The sequence below is a fragment of the Pelmatolapia mariae genome, linkage group LG20 (assembly GCF_036321145.2).
Source record: "Pelmatolapia mariae isolate MD_Pm_ZW linkage group LG20, Pm_UMD_F_2, whole genome shotgun sequence".
Taxonomy (NCBI): domain Eukaryota; kingdom Metazoa; phylum Chordata; class Actinopteri; order Cichliformes; family Cichlidae; genus Pelmatolapia; species Pelmatolapia mariae.
In genome coordinates, this window is record NC_086244.1 from 8,218,833 (window position 1) to 8,235,614 (window position 16,782).

The 16,782-nt window shown below is 38.2% G+C and overlaps 1 protein-coding gene across 1 annotated transcript in view; it reads right to left on the reverse strand.

The window, feature by feature from the left end:
- Nucleotides 1-1,983, reverse strand: part of klhl21 (kelch-like family member 21) — an 18,357-nt gene extending 16,374 nt beyond the window's left edge. The window contains exon 1 of the mRNA XM_063465534.1: nucleotides 1,865-1,983. The gene's annotated coding sequence lies outside the window, so the exon portion shown is untranslated. The remainder of the gene's footprint in view (nucleotides 1-1,864) is intronic.
- Between the last annotated feature and the right edge of the window lie 14,799 nt (nucleotides 1,984-16,782).

The window sequence follows — 16,782 nt, forward strand, 5'->3', positions numbered from 1 at the left end:
TAGTACAGATTGTTATGTACTACATTATGTACTACATAACAATATTCAGGTTCATGCAGTTTCAGCCAGAACCTGGCAGGATAACAACCACACAAAGACAGCTTCCCTCTCTCTGCTGCTGCTCCAGGCTGTTGAGGCAAAGGCAAACATCAGACTGGAGTGACATGAAAGTCTTGGGTTGTCCACAGCTGAGGCTGTCTTGGCCTTAAAAAGGCAACACCACTACTCCTCTACTGAGGAGGGCCAGCATGAAGCTACTAGAAGGATTAACACTTGGATGCAGGATATTATGAGACTTAATGGATTCTTGTATGTTGCTGCAGCAGAAACTGATCTAAACAGAGTGGTTTCAAACTGCTGAAATTACACAATTACAAGACAACATGTTTTAACCAACAAAAAGCATCTAATTAACATTGCTTTTCAATGACATAGGTCAATAAATATGCCAGAGATATGTTTTTGGTTTGCTTATTTGTTTTATTCCCCGGATGAAAAAACTCGCTCATCCTCACATTTACACATACAGCCAATTTATAATTACCAAATGAATCAAACGTGTATTTGGACTCCTTAGAAAATCCACAGAGACAGAATTACTAGCTGACCAGCAAAACATTTCACGACCCTGAACTTCTTCATGTCAGGTGACATAGCTAACCACTACACTTCCCACAAAACAGTTAATAACCATTTCAAATATAGTAGTCAAATTTCATGATGAGATCATTAGAAGTCCCTCTAGAAATTCTGTCCATGAAGAATGGACTGGTGCAACTTCAGCAGTGACCCTGATGTTATACGAAGAACAGAACACAGAACACGTTTAGTTTACAACTAAAGTTAGGAACGCTGATTGTTGTGGCTGTGTTGTGTTCACCATCTGGGCATAACATGAGACATAACTCCTGAAGTAAAGGACACATCTTATTTTATTGGGCATGTTCCAGATTATCTTTGCATGCAAAATTTATTATCAGCTTATAAAATACGATGCACTTTTAAAGATTCGACTTACCAGCAACTATATTTTAAACGTACAGTTATACCAGTCCTTTTATGTCTCTATTTTTCCACTAATGCGCCCTGCAAGTGGCACTTTCAGTGAAAGAGTCCATCTGTTGCCAAATGAATAATCAAGGCATTATTCATTAACTTGTGCAGGGAACAGTGGGCAGAATGAGTTTAAGTGCCATGCAGAACATTTGTTTCTGCATTATGACTCAGCCTTTACTGGCAGGAATGACTTCTCCAAATAATGTTCTTTCATCTGTTCCCTCGAATTCCTCTAATTCGTGCTCCTGTAATAAAACTTGCACAAACACTTTTATCACTCAGCTCGTGCAGCCATACATGTCCACATTACTGAGCACAGTGAGGCTTTAGTCCTGAAATGCTTAAGGGGAAAAAATGTTCCCTCCTCCCTTTCATAAGCCATGCTTGGTCCAAGATAATATTCAAATGGTCTAGATAATGTTCAGCCACAGTTCAGATACACTGACAGGTCCAGAGCAGGGTCGATAACAGCTAAAGCAAACCTATTAACATAATGGGAAAATACACTGACGGAAACTGTTAGCAACTTCTGTGTAGCCAATTACTTTCATGTATTGATTTGTTTATGTGCTTAAAAAGCATTTTCATTAGCATGTAGTGTTCATAACAATACATAAGCTGCATGCAGAACGCTATTTGGATGCGAAAGCTCCCATTTTAAACAGTCAACACCGCCAGCGATCATCAAAGTAAAGTCATATTTATACGAACGATATTTTTCCAACGTTACAGCTAACGTTAGGCTGCCCTCCGCTCAGAACAAATAACTGTCGTGAAAAGCAGGCTGGCTCAGTTTTAGACAACTTACCGATATGTGTCGTCAACGCGTGGTGATGATTTTACAGGGTGTAACGCCCGAACATCTTAGAAATAGAGCCGAAATTAAAGTTTGACGCTGCTGATCTGTCTGGCCTCCTCTGCGCCATGACAGCCTGTACCGTAATGAATGCTGCCTTCAAGTGCTGTCGTAAAAAAGGGCTTCGAACGCAACACCAGGGAAATCTTCAATTACACGAGATGTTATAATAAAAAATAAATAAATGTTTATTGTTTTACTGAATTGTACATATATGGATTCCTAACAAATACACATTATTTTCTGGGGCATGTACAAATAAACTTCACATCACAAAATCTGAAGAATAGAATAGAATAGAATAGCCCTTTATTGTCATCGTACATCGAAACGAAATTATGGTTGCTCCACACCAACTGTGCGGGAATAAAATATAAATAGTAAGACAGCAGGAATAAATAACAAACAGGAGAAATGCATATAATCAAGAGGAATATATACAAACTAGAGAAAGGCAATGATAGTGGAAGAGGCACACAATGGTGAAAAAAGTGCTGGAAGTAGTGCAAAGGACTTGATTTAGTGTCCGTATGTGAGTGGCCTGAGTGATAAGGAATATTCATACCATGGCTGAGATTGGTGAGATGAGTGGGCAGGGGTGGGGTGTGGGGGGATAGTGTTTGTTAACAGTCCGAATGGCCCAAGGGAAGAAGCTGTTTTTGAGTCTGGAGGTGTGGGACCTGATTGACCTGAGGCACCAACCAGAGGGCAGCGAGTCAAACAGGTGGCGGGTGGGGTTCAAGGGGTCACCTGTGATGGCCCCGGTTTTCCTGAGACAGAAGGATCTCTATATTGCGCCCAGGGACGGCAGAGGGCAGCCAATGATTTTTTGGGCCATGTTAATTATCCTCTGCGAACCCTTACTTTCTCAGTAGTGGCCCTTGTGTACCAAACACCCAGGCAGTAGGCGAGCACGCTCTCCACTGAGGAGCGGTAAAAGGCCAGCAGCAGCTTCCAGTCCAGCTTGTTCTTTGTCAGGATACAGAGGAAGTACAGCCGCTGTTGGGCCTTCTTTACCAGGGCGATTCATAACACAGATGGTATGATTCAAAAGCATGATTTGTTGTGGCAGTGGTTTTGTGGGGCATGTCCCACTGGTTTGGGCGCTGAGCCACTGCGGGTGGGTCTTGGAGCATTAATTTTTAATGATTAATTATTAACAAATTGTTTGATGTGAACTTTTCTTAAGCAGGCCGTGCCCCTGCGGCTCTGAATTGTCAGCAATGATCATAAACGGATAAACATATGATCAGATAATGATAAACAGAGAAGAAACCAGTTCAGAGACTTAATGTGGATGGGAGAGAGAAGAAAAGTTCTGGGGCTGGACCAAATAGGATTCTATAATGAGAATGCAACTAGTGCTTGCAAGTTCAGAGTGTTTTCTTTTATGGTTTGATTTTGGGCAGTAATAGAAGAGAGGGGACGAAGCTGTAAGGATACTAATAACACAGTTAATATGATTTTCACACTTTCTCATTGTGCCCCCTGGTCAGACGTTGTGCAAATGTTAAAGTTGTTTTTTTTTGTTTTGTATGAGTTCTACTTGTTTTGCTCCTTCTCAGAGTCCTTGTCCATGTCTATTGCAATGCTATAAATAAATAAATAGATAAACACAAATCCAACCTTCCACAATTCTGCAGAGGTGCTTCATTTCAGGTGGAGTTCTAGCTGAAAAACGTTAGAACAGATTCACTAAAATCAGTATTTAGAGAGGTTGCTATGAGGTTGTCCTTCACTCTAGTTAAATTTTATTTGCAACTAATCAAAATTGTAAAGTTTTTCTAATCTCACTCTGACCTGATGCTATAAATAGATCTTATACATATTAAAACCTTTTTACATGGTGCTGGTGCTGAATTTAAGGATTTTTTCTCAACTAGAAATAAAAAATAAATGCCAAGGCATAAGGGATTTAGTGTTCCTGACTTGACACATGGATTATGTGCAGAAACTGGGGTTTCAGTGATGCCTTTGACAGTGAGAAGGACATTACATAAGGTGTGCCTCAACTGACAAGAAACCCACTGGTCACAAAATGGCACAAAACTGCAAACATAAGCCTTGAACATAACATACAAAATGAAGAGTGTTTGAAAAATTACTGAAATGATAACTTCCAGTCTTGAGAAGCTTTGCAGGGCAGGATTTCTCCAAATGAGAGTGACCTGAAACCTATACAGAGATGATAGCAGTATCATCTCTGTATAGCACACAGTCAAGCCTATGAAGGGATAAATCAGTATAAATGACTGCCCAGGCAAACAGAAGGGCAATGAAGTTAAGAAAAGCATTTGAAATACAATAGCTGGAGTGCAAAAACAATCTTACAAAGAGTGACTGTGGACCACTGGAATATATACCAAAAAGTTAATAAAGTGAATGATAATATTTCTAGGATAAAGGAGCTGTTGAGGAGAGGTCGTGAATGGGTAACGCACAAACTTTGACATTATGAATAAATGCCTGCAAAGCCACGGTGATTTTAAAGAAGAGAAAAAATGGAATCTATGATTTAGTTAAGCATGTCCACAGATTTGAATCCGAAACAAGATTATCATGGGTCACATCTCTCATCAGTAATAATGGAGTACTTTACATGCAAATAAGGATGAATTTAGGATATGCTCACTTATTGCTACTGCTTCTGAATTCTCAGTCTAGGTATCCAAACATTTAGTTGTTTTATATCAAAACAGTATCAGAGTGTATTTATTTTTGTTGTAACAACTTTAAATAAAAATTCCCATAATCTCTGGAATAATGCTGTGTTTGCTGTCTCAGTGGCTCGTTTTTCAAACTGTGAACTTGAAATGTTGAAATCCCACCAGTCTTCCATTATGCCCTGCAGACGCTCTCCCTCCCTTATAATTAAAACCAAAACCAGGCATCATCAACATTTTCCCTCTCCCATCGTCTCCACTTGGAAAATAAACATTTGCCTTTGGGAGTATTGTGCAAATAAAAAATTATTATGTAAAACTATAAGCAGTTTTTTGTAAATACAAACAACTCATAATAAATACTTCAGTCAATCTGCTACGGTTCTGCCTCAGCCTAACCAGATAAAACTGTCAAGGAAAATGGACGTGAAATTGTCCTTTTTAAATTCATATGATTCCCATGTGAAGCAATAAATTAATCTGGTCCTCTAAGTCACTTGGCACCAATTTCAAGCAGCAGAACCCTCACAGAGAAAATCCGCCAAGGCTTTCACAATGTTTAACTCAATAAACTGCTTAAAATTCAGTCCATGGAGGACACAGGTACATTTATCTACCTTTGTGGTTTGCTGCTGAGAGGGGGATCATGAGGAGCAGAGAAAGAGATGATGGCCTGGAATGTAAAACAAAGTGCGAAATAACCCTTTGCTGGGCAATTAGGAGTGACCCACTGTTGAACTTCCTCTGGCCTCACTGCGTCCCTCAGGCACTGTAGAGGTGGGAACTGCTGACACACATCTTCCATGGGGGTGACATTGCACAAACGCTGCCGAATTATATGCTTACAGACAGTCTCGTAATAATTTATACTGACATTATACACCGCTCGGCTCGGATTTGGTAATTAAAATTTGACTGTGACACTCGTCCTCACAGGGAACAAGTGAATACTGTAAGATTTTGGCCCCAACAAATATTCCTCAGAACTAGTTTCAAAAAGGAATCTGACATTTTTGGAAATGTCAGACATGGAGAGGAAAAAATTCCACCTGGTCAGCAACTCTTGAGTTTACTTAATTAGATACAATTTATGCTCATTATCTTCTTTTTTGTGAATCGTTAGCTGCTAAATGTTTTGGTACATTTACCAATAAGTGATACAGGAGTGATTGACCAGAAGAATGGGACTTTTTTCTTTTTCTTTTTGAAAACAGCTGATAATTTCTCATTTTTTTGTCTTGATTTATTCAAGATAAATATTGAAAAGAAAATTTCAGAAAACTCAACCAACTGTCATGATCATGATCTCATGAGAGCGAACCAAAAGGCTTGTTAGAAGGAAAAAAAAACATCACTTTACACCACTTCACTCACTAGATGGAGACATTTTACAGGTTTTATGATAAAGCCACTCTTAGAGCTGTTGACCAGTTGGTGTGAGGAGGAAAGGCTCATTCTCACTCTGTGACCTAATGTCCAAACTTTAAATAAAATAATACATTTGAAGGGCTTACTGTAGTACAGCCTGTGGACATTTGGACTCTTATAGCAACAGCTTAAGGCTTGCATGTAAAGATGCCTGACACAGAGCTTCTACACTGTGCTTAAGGATTAGCAAGCTGTTAGTAAAGTCCTTCCTAAGTTGTAAGCTGATAGTTTCCGAATATGTAGACAAATGGCCAGACAAGATTTTAGGGGTGTAAGCTGCAACACACCTTGCAAACCTGTGAAAACTATGCATGTGTTACTAGTTGTAACAGTCTGTGTGATTATTAGAGGCAGACATTACATCAAAAAAATCCTCAATTTAAATTATGCCCCATCCAGAAAAAAATGTTTTTATCAGTTAAGAAATGTAGATATGTATTAAATGTAATACATATCTACACACCAATTAAAGTGTCTGATGTACTTCATGGCCAGTGCTGACATGCACTTTATTTATTTAAATAAATTCAAAGTGAGCATCATTCATGAATTCATGCATTAGCAAAGAAAATCGAAGGAGACTGGCGGATTTAGTGTCCATACAAATATGTATGTCGATTTTAAAGAGCGTAATTCATCACACATCAATCAGCAAGTAAATTAGCTAAATTTAATTTTCTGTCTTTCTGTAAAAAGCAGGAAAACATTCAGCTTATTATATTTTCTTGCAGCGTAGCTGTTAATTGAATTTACAGCACTTACACCTAAAACATCGATGCTTTATTGATATTTGCTGTTGTGATTCTGTGTTGCATATCGAAGGCCACAGCAGCGTTATTGTGTAAATTATTGATATGACAGAGCGCGGCTTTAAATGTCAATACATCTCCCTGGAGAAAGAAAGTGAACGACCCCTGATGCTGAAGTTTGATCAATAGATGGAAATGGGTGCCTTGCGAGAAGTGAAATGGCATAACACAGCGAGACTCAAAAGAGGGGAAAAAATCATCAAAAATTAAACAAAGGAAGTTAGAGATGAAGGGAGAATACTAATGTCGCATTTTTTTCCCCCAAAAATAAAGCTACAGCTGCACAATATTCCCAAGCAGATACACCGTGTAGCACATAATGACTACCTTCTTATTGTGTCACAATATCAAAGGTCAAGATGTGCTCTGGTTAATCAAATTCTGAATTTATTGCTGCACAACGGTGTTTCTCTGAGAGGTGACAGCTTTAAAGGGCTTGATAATAACACACCGTGGGGTTGTTGAATAAGCATGTGTATTATTTGCGGATGAGGGTGTCAGGGAAAAGCAACACATTAGGTAGCAGCATAAAATATTGAACAAACTCATCTTTATTGTGCACGTCAGGAGGATGGTGCTGTGGCTTGCTCAGCAAAGCCTTTCCTGGATACGATAAGGTTTGAATTCTCTGTATATGCATTCTTTGCAGATCCACTTTTATGCATGTATTCAAATTTGCATGATTTTTTAAAAATTATTTTTACTTGCTGGGTGATTTATGACTGTCTACAGTGTGTGCAAAATACACCAGATTTATTTCAGGTAAGATGCAGAATGTCAGCCTTAAGAGGCTGTTATAACCATTTACTTGTGTAGAATAATTAGGATAATATAGTCTGAATAAGAAATGTGTCCCCACTTCTTTCCTTTGATCTTCCTGAGACAAAATCAAAACATAAAATCTTTATGTGACATACATAATTACGATTTCTCTCAGACAACAGAGTGTGTGTTTATTTGCAGCTGCCGCAATATTTATGCGAAATGCAGGAGACCCCCTGTGCTCTGAGGTGCTTCACATTTATATTTGTTGCTCTATTTGTTGCAACCACACAGTTACACGTTTCATGCTGTTTACGCTGTCAGACGTGCCATAAAGAGCATCTTTCAATCAGGCGTCATGGTGTATGTGTGTGCATGTGTGTGTGTGTGTGTGGCACAAACTGAAAATCCCCTGTCAAACACTGAGTCATTTCTCTTATTTGCATGTAATGCACACTTAATGCCAGATTATGCGTTCATCTTCACCTTCATCGTTTTATCCTTTTATTAAGTCTGTGTTTACGTGCCATGGAACCGCCGAAACAAAAACTGGGAAATGATAACATCACATTCATTCTCATTTCTCTGTAAATCTTAAACACTGCGCCATGTTTGTGATTACTGAGCATTTCTACCCACTGGATTGCAGAAGAAAGAAAAAATTGCAAAGCATAATCACAAAAGCTGTCAGCTGTCAGTAAAGCGACAGAAGTGTGAATGATTGAAATGTGTTTTATTCTGTGTCCGCTCACCATAAATTGCCCTGCGAGGCTAAGGGACTCATGAACATGCACATTTACTGCATTCAGTCAACGGTCTCAGTGTTGCTGTGCTTGCAGTTGCATATTTTTACTTGCATAAACAGTAGTTATTTCATTTCTGTTGCTGTAGCATTCACTGGGGGCAAAACACTTTAGTGTTGGCTTACTGTGATTAATAATTTCTGAAGGCATGGTTATCTGTTTGCCCACTGCTCACAGCCTACATGATAATCTGCAGTCTAATCCAATATGCTGCTGATGAGTTGAGCTACTACGTGTGGATATTACCTCTGCTGACGCATCTGCATTGGCTGAGTTTACAGTAAGAGAAATATAGTCGGAATTCTTTATTTCCCCTGCATTTGCAGTAAAGTTGGCTGACATCCCAACCCAGTCATTTAAATTGAATATGACTGTGAAAGTTTATGCTGCCATTACAGGGGCCATCAAAGTGCCTAAATGGAAGATTAGAACCCATTTATCCTTCTGAAAAAAATATTGTTTTGAGATTCTTAGACAGCGTTTTCCTAAGACATCAGCGAAATATTTCCACGCTTTCATTTATCATTGCATTGCTCTTCTCTTTCACGCAGCAAATAAGCAACTGCTTCTGCTGCCGAGAACTCCTCACATATCCATCTGCTAGCTTAGTTTGCACCCAAAAACGACACAATTAATCATGCTGTCACACTGTCTATGCATGCGAGCTCGATGGCTCAGGGTTACCAGGCACAGAGGGACGCAGTCAAACAACGTAGCGGAGGATGTTAACTACTTTGTGATGTGCAAAAACTGATTTCCATTATCACTGTGACCATGCAAGACTTTAAGTGTGAATGTGTTGGATTATGCATTAGTCATCTTGCTTTGCATAATTATTTTGTACTCTGAGTGTCCACTTTAAGCAGTCAGTTGGCTTTTCTCAAACATGTCATTCTCTTTCAGAGGGCTAGCCAAAATAAATAAATTTAAAAAATGAGATAAAATAAAATAGACTTAATAAAAAAAGGTTTCTCGTCCCCATTTACTCCTTCTAAATTCTCATTACACGTGGTTAATTTAGGCTCAATGACTCATATGACTCATCTAGTTAAAACGAACAAACTGCCCTATTCTAACAGTGTGGTTAACAGAAATTCAATAAGTCAAAGTGTTATAACAGGAATAGAGTCACAGAGGTGGTGACGCTCTAGCACTGGAAAAAAATAATAATTGGACAATTCTATATTTGGCTCCGTGTTTGTGTATTTCAATCCTCAGCCTTATTAAATTCATCCTGAGTGCATAACTGATCCCTCAACAGAACACTCTGAAGTCATCTTCGGATGTAAGATGCCAGCTAAATGAACAGCTACTAATGAAAAAAGTGAATTTCTCCAGTTTCCCTCAATTCTCAGCAAGCCTCCCCCCTCGCTGCATGCTCAGAGGAAGTGACACCAACACAGCAGTGTCCCTGCTGACAAAAGTGTTCATTTTGGTACTTTCTGTGGAAAATAATAAGACATTAAACCCTGGGAGGGCTGGAGAGCCTTATGGTACTTGCAGCCTGTCTTCGAAGAGCAGCTTTGCCTCCTTCTCGCCAAATGCGCTTACATTTGGGGACTCCTGCCTCCTGCCACATTTCCAAGGCAGCTGTGTTATTATGGATAGAGATTACTGAGGGTTGGTGGGCAGAGGAAGACCTCAACTGATTATTAGGAGAAACAAAGCGAAATGCCTGGTAAGTGTGGCCTGTTTGAGTGCAATTATCCTGCACTCTTGAAAATTCTGCCTCAAAAGATTCGAGGGACCCCAGGGTTACTGCTCCCGAATCAAAGCCACAACACGCTTCCATTGAATTAGTATAGACAACAGTACATTTTATGTTTAAGAGCTCTTTGACTGTGCTGAAGAAGTCTGTGGTAAGGCAATAGAGAGTGAAAGTAAAAAACTGAAGCTACCAGACTTTCTTATCTCATTAACAGCTGTGTTTTGCTAATAACAAAGAATTACAGCCCTGTAACAGCATGTCGACTGGACAACCCCACACATTTAAAAAAGAGAGGTTAAAAAACAGAATAATCTGAAATATTTCAGTTTTATAGTTTTAGTTACATTTTCCCACACTGCTCATTTGGTGGCTACAAATGCATTAGAGATACATCTAAGCTGTTGTATAAGAGCTTGTTTATCACAAGCACGACTAAATTTTTATGAATTCTGTTTTGTTTTTTTACTAGAAAATTGATATCCTTCCCTAATGTCTGCTGGGGGGAACCCACAGCTGGGGGCAACATGGCAAACGGGAAAACAACAATGAACAGAAGGAAGAACGTTTTCCTCTCATGTGTCACACAAGTCAGCCACAATGTCAGTGACATAGTAGCTCATCTGGCTCACGATCCATCATAATTTACATGTTATTGTAATGTGTGAAGTACTAAAAGAAAATGGTGAGGTTTTTTTTTTCCATTGTTTCCACCAACTAATGAAAAGTAAAATCCACTGAGATGCCAAAGAGGATGCAAACCACCACATCCAAAGCAAATGAGTCTACTTCACTCTTGAATCAAAGTGTAGATGCCAGGAGTGTTTGACTCCACTGTCTGTAGGAACCATGCCCTTCAAAAGCATGGAAATGTGTGAATGCATCAACTTGTCATAGCGCTGATCACACTGTATTACTAACATTAGCAACTCATTGGTTGACTCCCACAGCAGGAACCTTTCTACTGTGGGAGTCAACCAATATGACGACTCCCAATATGATCATGATCATCACCATTGTTGGATGGAGTAACAGGATAACAGAGGTATGCATCTGAAGCTATCACATACTTTATTGTTTCATGAAATTCTTTCTTCTTCAATCATTTTGTGCAAAACTGATAAATCCACTCCATCAGGAGTGAGAATTTGGTGAAAATGTAAATATAGGTCAAGACATTTTGTCTGAATAATACTGTTATAGGAGTGCCGATTGTTGTGAACTGTGGACAGATGCGTCACCACGGCATGAGCTCATTGGTCAAGTAACGGCTGATGTGTTTGACATCGGGTATCCCGTCATCTTTAATACATCAGTGTTTCACCTATCAGATATGGTTCCTCTGGAAGAAACAACAACCAACAACTTACTAAAGAGGCACACAGGTGCAAATATGATATATTTTCAGTTTTTAATTTTTCTTAAAAATAAAGATAAATGTTTTCTAAAATAAATATTTATTCTATATTCTATATTCTAATATATATATATATAAATAATATATCAAAATAAGATAAAAGTTTATGAACTTAGTCACACAATACCAGCACCAGCTGAACTTTAGTTGGGGTGAATACTTTTAGCCATCTAAAATGAAAATACATTAAATTTAGAGTTTTTTTTTAACTGTTGTTTGAGAAAATACCATTCTGTACCATTAGTTCATAAATGTTTCTAAGCCTTGCCTTGTTGGAATCATTGCATGTTCCACTTCATTTGTTTTATTTTTGAATCTTACCAAAAGGGAAAATTCAGAAGCTTTTCTGCATGATGGAGTGGCATCAAAATGAAAATATTTTTTTCTGTTAGACCAGCAACTAAGATATCCAAGGTAGTTAGGAGAATCACTGAACCTGTTTGCTCTTTGCGTGATTATTTTCCACCTTTCACACATTGAAATTGAAATAGAAAGTGTTCTCAATTGCTGAGACAACAGTGAAGGCTGTGTTTATCTGCACAGAAACAAATCTCACGCTGCTGCTCCTCAGCCAAACATCCTATCATTCTGCCCGAACGATTTCATGCATGGGGAAGCTGAGATTAGGAAGAAAATATCAGGTTAGAAAGGACAGTAAGAACTCAGGCTGAAGCACCTTCTAAACACAAACAAGCTCATCTGCTCTGCCTACCTTTTACTAAAATGTTTTTATAATTATTTAGCCTACTTAGAGCTGTTAGACCTCTATTTTGCTATTATGCACTTTAATAGATGCTTAGAAGTATCCATAATTTAATTCAGTCCCTTAAATACAATTTCAGTCAAAATGGAGCACCTAGCGCAGCTCTGAGCTTTTGGTTTAGAGGGGATACTTGTACTCACTGACCATGTTTAGTATGAGCGTCACAAGGAAAGGCATAATGTTTCCATAATAAGTACCATTTACTGTTCATTAATTTCAATTAAACACATTTTTGCCTTTGGTATTTTACAGTGCAGTTACTGGTCCTGACACATTCGTAATCATATCCTGAAGTTTTTCTTTTGCTCATATAACCTCTTGTTTTTAATTTCTTAGGCTTGTGTGAACCTCTGGGTTCAGTTGCTGTGGCAACTAGATCACATTTCCTCCAGTGGAATGAAAACAAGCTCATTTAGTTTGTCATCTCTGGGCTCTGCTTTCCTGCACCTGCTCAATACAAGGATATGAGTATCTTAAATTACTAACACCCGTATCACAGGCATAAATAACTAGTTGCTAGTAGTAGATCCTCTAGGTGAGCTTGTAAAGTAGTAAAAGAAGAAAAGTCCATATCAGCAGTCACAGAAGTAGAAGCTGGGAAGATTCTGGAGATAATCAGTACTGTCACTTTATACTTAATATGTTTTGGTCATTGTTTCTTCTTCCCTGCACAGAATGATGTATATGTTTTGCCTGCAGTTCCATTGAGACATCTAATCTCTACTATATGTATATATAAAATCATAGCACATAAATATAATAGATATCATCTACCGAACAACTTTAATATTTTATTTTGTGTTTATTTATTGTGTAAGTTTGACTGTTTTGCTCACATGCTTTGCTATTTACTCAAAAAGTTTCTTTTTACACTGTGTTTTAATTCATTACACCTCTTCCCCATCACCATAAAAAGCAGCACCCATGTTAAGTCCACTGCTAATGATAGATGCTCTGCTAACTATTTAACACTGAACGCCTGAGATGACTACATACAGCTGTGCAGTGGAATAAAAGTGAAGAAGTAGCTTTGTGCCAAGCTGTTCTCATTCCTGGGGCATCTATTAAAACTGCTGTTATGGCTAATTTACACAAAAAAGAGTCACACGGTAGAGCCTGACAGATGGGGTTATGGCATTAGCTGCCCCCAACTTCTCATTTTACAGCACAGATGGTTACTGTTGAGAAAAGTGTCCCAAATGTAACCAAGAAGTTCTCAGTGTCTAAACCTAACCACAGATTGTTAATGTAAGTAAAAAACAGTGAAAAAAAACCACACACACACAAACCACCTGGTGAGAGGGAAAAAACATCAAAACACAGTCATCTCAACAGGATCCAAACCACAGTCTCTCTGACTTCATAACGTGGACTTCGTGGGTCTCTGAAACAAGACCATGATATTTTGATGGCACCTGTTCATCCAGCCAGTAGGCATCAGCACCAAAGGATACCATATGTGTAACCTGGAAACACAGATGGGGTCTGACAAAACATCATTATATTACATCCTTTGATGGTAACGTTTTACTTTGAATAGGTTTTCATGGTTTTTAAAACTTGAAGGGAACTCTTTATGATGGGTAATTGGACTATTAACTTTTTTTTGGATGTATCTGTGCAACCAGGGCACCACTCAAAACCTCTCCTCATGGTCAGGGCAGAGAAGAAGTCAGTAAGGGATCACTGCACTGATTGGGTTCAATCCTCTGGGGAAGCTGGTGTAAAGATTCATAGCGGCAGAGGTGGCAAAAGTACATTTGTGACTGAAACAGAAGCACAAATAACTGTGTTAAAAATACTACAGTTTTTTACTCAGTTAAAAGTTAAAAAAAAGAAAAAAGATACAGGTTCTGAAATGTCTTCAAAATGCAAATGTAAAAAGTAACTCCTTGTACGACATTTAAGGTTTTTTGCCAAGCCATCTGAATCTCGTTAATATTATAATAAAATAATATAAATAAATATGAATATGAACTTTATTTTAACTGAATTTCTAATTCAGATGAATTAGAATTTTAAAATTTCCATGGGTGACTTTGCCTCAACATCTAAACAGAAAAATTTGAATAGTCACAGGTTTAAGTGGGACTTTAAAAAGTGCAAGAACCCAGAGATCTGTGGTTGTGCTGCAGTGTGAGGAAAAGCATCACTTAGAAATAAGTCACAATAATTTAGATATTGAGTGCTATTTTATGTAGAGTTTGTTATTAATTGTGCTGCTAAATTCTGTGGAATTTCACAAGTGAATTCAACATGATACAAGCAGATGTTGTATGATGGCTGATTTCTCGCACCCACACATTATAAAATCAGTACAAATGTAGAATTCAGTCAGTAAATCTAATCCTCATCATCAACTTACATTTAATTTGATGTCTGCTACCCTTTTTGTATCCTAACTTTAACCATGGACACATTAGCTGCTCTGCACCAGTCCACTATAACCCTTTGTGATAAACTAAGCATTTCAGCCTGTACTCAGCTGGTATTTTTATGCAACCTTTGAGTAACAAAAAGTGAGTATTCTTCCATGTATTTTGCAGGATGGTTAATAATATGAAAAACTTTAGGAACACATAATGCAGGCCATAGATCCAATATCTGTTCAAAGAATGAACGAGGGCTTTACATGTAATCTGTCTTTCTTACATTTCCCTCACATTCTTTTCTCTCCCAGGGAAATCAAATCAACTACAACTTTAGCTAACAGACACTCACTGTGTGACAAACTACACAGAAATAGTGTTTGTGTTTTCTGATATTTGTTGAGCTGTTAGAAATGCTGCGTTTGAACTCAACTTGCAACATTACTCTCTTTTCTTGCTCCTCTTCTGTAGCACCAGCTAGATGCTAAAGTACTGCGACCAGAACTCCTGGACATCCAGACATATGGAATGATCCGGACAAAGAGCTTCCAAATCATTCTGAGTCACTTTAAACCCTGAATATCATGCTGCAAATAATGCATAAACTGTGTGTGATAAGTCCAGGTGATGGATACCTTAATATGATTTGCTTTATGTGTTATTGTTCTCTCCAAATCTAATGAAATGAAATGAAATCAAAATTTTATTATCTTCGAAGGTGCACAGAGGCAGAAAATAATAACTCCCCTCAAATGTGTTAAACCTAAAGTAATGAGCCTGTTTTGAAAATGGAAGGAGTAGAAAGTAAAAGTAAAAAGTTGTCAGAAAAATACATTCTCAAATAAAGTACATATACCTAAAAATTCTACTTCAAATAAAATACTTGCGCTCTGTTACTTCACACCTCTACACACTAATCCCTTCAGTGGTAGTCTTTTAGAAAATTGCCTTTCCATGGCAATAGCAATCTTCCAGCCAAACATCCACTAATTTAATCGTCTATCCTTCCACTTCATCTGATGCATTAATCATTGAATCATTCATCCAACGCATCTATTTAAGAAACAAAATAATTCAAACGATTCCACCAAGTCTGTCTGGCAGCCTCCGTATCTGATCCAGCTCACAGCCCTAATGGTAAACAGTTGACCAGACACTACTCTGCAAGCAGGAATGATTCATAATGAAGATTGTGTCATTCCTCCCATACTGAAAAGCTTCTGGCTCACTGTAGCTTGTAAACACCCTGCTGCTGCCAGCACAGTGCAGAGCAGCAATGGCAGCAGCATCTCCAAAACTGTCAGCTACAAGGGTCAACTTTAAGACCTCTAATTAATAGACAACATGTAGATGATAGCTTAAAGGACAATAAAATCGAGGTTTTGTAGCCAACATTATTTATCAATGAAGTTTGCATCATTCAAAATGCAGTTAAATTATTTGGCTACAACTAGGGATGGGAATCCTAGGAGTCCAATTCCTTGGAATTGTTAGTCTGCTTGCTTATAAGGCAAACTCTGAATTTCAACAGGTAACAAATGGATGAGCAGTCAGGCTGCAGCTTCAGTTTCTACCTGTTAGTGTTTCTACAGTAGAGTCACATTGGCGAGTCTCTTTGTGTTGGTTTTTATCTTTGCTTTGTGCTGTCGGCTTCGTGTTCTGTTTGTGTAATACTAAGAGAAAGATCATGTCTGTTGCCATTAGGATAGAAATTTGTGTTGGTATGTGGGACTGTAGGCTATAGGTTTATATTGTTAAATGTTAATTACGAGACAATGTGTTTAAGGTCATTTTACAGAGTAACACAAAAGTAATGTAACGAGTAGTATAACAAGTTACTTTCTCCTGAGAGTAATTCAGTAACATGCTACATTTTCAGGGAGCTGGGGTCTTTGACCCGGCATTTTGAGTTTATTTTTGTATTTGTGATTCTATCCTTCCATGATGATGATTTTAGTCAAATTTTGTACGGTCTAGTTTTGAGTTTAGTTCCTTTATTGTCTCTAAGTTTATTTGTATATCTTGTTCTTGGTTTCTGGTCTGTTAGGGTTTTTTTGTGTCTTTGCCTCGTCTTTTGTGAGAGTCAGTCATCTCCTCTGTGTTTGTTATTTTGTTTCGCCCGATCATGTCTGTTTTTTTCCCTCTCAGTCT